We start from the raw sequence: 3,140 nt of genomic DNA on the forward strand, positions 1-3,140 counted from the left end.
ACCACAGCGGAAGTGAGAGGCGCGGTTCCTTGTGTCTTAATTCTCGAAAAAGCCTCGCGCGAGAGCAACGCGTGTGCGATTGGGCCAGCATATAATGCAGGGTGCACTGCGCGTTTGTCTGGACAGCGCTCTGCCCGCTCTGTCACAGTGTGCTGTCAGTGATACTGGCACCGTTTTTGTCGTCTACCCATTTTACCTCAGGCCTGTACATGCGTCATACATATAGGCGGCAAAGTGCTCCAACGACTCAGGGCTTCGACTTGCTTTCTGTTCCTCTTGAAATACTCCCTGTAGGTCCCACAGTGGTGGCTCGGTGGTTACGGCGCTCGGCTGGTGACCCGAAAGACGCGCGTTCGATCCCGACCGAGGCGTCCGAATTTCGATGAAGGCGAAATTCTAGAGGCTCGTGTGCTGTGCTATGTCAGTGCACGTTAAAGAACCCCAGGTTATCGAAATTTCCGGAGCCCTTCACTACGACGTCCCTTATAGCCTGATTTGCCTTTGGGACGTTAAACACCAATAAACCAACCAATGTATACCAGCGAAGAAAATAGCAGAGCTTCACTCCGTTGTTTGCTGCGTTTTATTTTATTTCGTTCACTATCACTTTAACTAGCACTATCTTTTTTCGGAGGCTACCATGCGCTGGTTTCTTCGTTGCTGGTCGTTGCGTTTCCTTTTTTTTTTTCTGTCGAACCGATGAGCGAGTGCGCACGTGTATGGCGTCACTGATCCTTGATTTCATATAAGCGCATGTCATAGTGTGCCCTCTGCAGAGCCTATAGGCTACACTTCCCACTCTCGTACTTATTCGCTTGGCTCTGGTGCGGGGACCCTCTTCCGGAGCGGCATGCGAGCTGGCGTGGGGTCTCTCCTCGGGACGCGTTTTCCTTTTCGCAGCGACGACAAACAAATGAGCTAGACGTGCCACATAAAGTGTGCTGCTCTGTGCGGTGACGACTCAGGTTGGCCGCACTGCTTAAGTGGCATCTACAAACAGCGCACTGGTGCGGCTTCACCCCTAAGTGAACCAGCTAGTGGACGAGGAGATGATCTCGCCGTTTGAATTTCCGGCCGCATTGGTCGCACAGAAAAGGTGGCTCGCCAGTGTGGGTCAGTGCATGCCCGCTTAAATGGCCTCTGTAAGGGAAAAGGGAACAGAATGAGGAGAAGTAGCACACTCAGCAAGACAGCCTCATAGCCGGCTCAGAGGAAGAAGCGGAACCGCTCCATAAACACACGAGGCCGTTAACCTATGCGTAGCAGCGTTGATTTGGAGCGAAAGAAGCGTATACTGCAGCCAGTTGGCCCTGCGGCCACTGCCATGACGCAGGATAATGAAGCCCTGATCAGCGCTTAAAAATTCGTCTCTTCTCCTACAATACTATTGAAGAAGCGTAGCTTGTTGGGCCAGTTGGTGCATGGTATGAGAAAACCAGCGAAAAGGACGCATTCACAAGGAGGAGAAGTACACAGTACAACGCTGGAAGCGTTGTCCTGTGTACTTCTCCACAGCGTTGTCCTGTGTACTTCTCTTTGTGAATGCGTCCTTTTCGCTGGTTTTCTCATACTCTTACAATACATATCAGATAAAATTACAAAATAAGTCAGACGCATCTATTGGTCTTAGAAACCGCCGAAATATGTCGGGCGCTCGAGTTCTTTGCAAGCCACTGGACTTAGCAGCGAAGGGGAACGCGAACACACGAACCTCTATTCGCTGATTCGCTTCCATGCGCAGCGACGCTAGTGGCGAGTACCTGGTCGGGGGAAATTTTGTACCCGTTAGAAAGCCGGTGGGCATCCGGCGGCAACGGGGTTCGAACGCGAGGAGGATGCTCTACCACAAGGCCACCGCTTCGGCCAAAGAGATAACCCGGCTCGGGGACGTAACCACTCGCATACTTTTAAAGCAAACAGCTTCTGTTGGTGTGTCGTGCATGGTCGAAACGGAATAATTAGGACAGAGAATCCCGCCTGTCCGAGGACGGCCAAAATAGGCCCAGGTGTGCGTTGCCTCCGGTCACTCCAGCCCCGATCGGATGATGCAACAGCTTTTCAAGGTCGCCGCACACAGTCATGAAAATCGCTTTATCCGTACCCACTACTACGCGCCACGTGTCTTTCGTTCGATAAATTCGCTCCTCGCCGTCAGCGCCCGCGTCGTGATGGCAGCGCGGGCTCCGAACCCGACACCTCCGCTGCCGCTCGAGGAGTCGGGTGGACCTTCATGGAAGCCCTCGTTGACGCGGCTCACGTCGTTGTGCACTTCGGCCGGCTTCTAGGACGAAGATGTGGCCGCAGCGGCCTGAGTACCATGGTCCTGCGAACACATCGAGGCCGGCGGCGCGCCGTGCGGCTTGGCCAGGCTTACGGGCGTCGCGTAGTACGGCTCCTTCACCGCCGCCAGCGACATGTAGCTCTCGTCTTCGTTTAGGTCGGCGCCGGGACTTCCGAGCACCTTGATCTCCGGCAAGTCCAGGTCAAGGTTGTCCAGGCACTGTGTGGCGGAGCCGGAGCCACCGCGCACGTCATCGTTGCAGTCCTTGTAGTTGAGCACCGGGTTCGCGTGGCCGTGCTTGATGATGGAGTTGGCGTTGATGATGCCGTAGTCCTTGGCGTTCGAGCAAAAGCGCTTGAATGCCACGCACAGCCCGACGAGCGTGATACTGACGGCCACGAAGAGCACGATGCCTAGGATGATTATGGCACCTCCCCCAAGTGGCCAAGGTCTTGGTCATGGCGACCACCACAGGCAGCACTCAGGTCCCAAGAGGACAAACCAGCCAGCCGGAGGCAGCAGGTACAGCCCGAGACTCACGCTCTAGCCACGAGCGATGACGGCGAGTCACCGGACTGCTGAGCTGCCCGCATGTTCTTCTTCCAATGAGCATTGTTAAGTGGTATCCCGATAGTATTGAACATCTAAACGGCCAGCCTTCTTCTGCGCATAGATCACTTCAAATAGTCATTAAAAATTGTTATGGGCAGATAAAAGATCAAATATTGTGCAAGAAGGAGTGCTTTTATTTTTAAAGTCTACTTTGGAGCGCTGAGGCGTTACAGCGGGGGACGGGATCTTGATAATGCAATAGATAACATAATATAAGCCAACACAAATTGTTAGTTCCTTGATAGAA

The 3,140-nt window shown here is 53.6% G+C and overlaps 1 pseudogene; it reads right to left on the bottom strand.

The window, feature by feature from the left end:
- Nucleotides 1-1,129: 1,129 nt before the first annotated feature.
- On the bottom strand, nt 1,130-2,874 carry LOC149330071 (uncharacterized; annotated as a pseudogene).
- Between the last annotated feature and the right edge of the window lie 266 nt (nt 2,875-3,140).

This window comes from Amblyomma mixtum, chromosome 9, assembly GCF_055824585.1.
Source record: "Amblyomma mixtum isolate Tamu chromosome 9, ASM5582458v1, whole genome shotgun sequence".
NCBI classification, from domain to species: Eukaryota; Metazoa; Arthropoda; class Arachnida; order Ixodida; family Ixodidae; genus Amblyomma; species Amblyomma mixtum.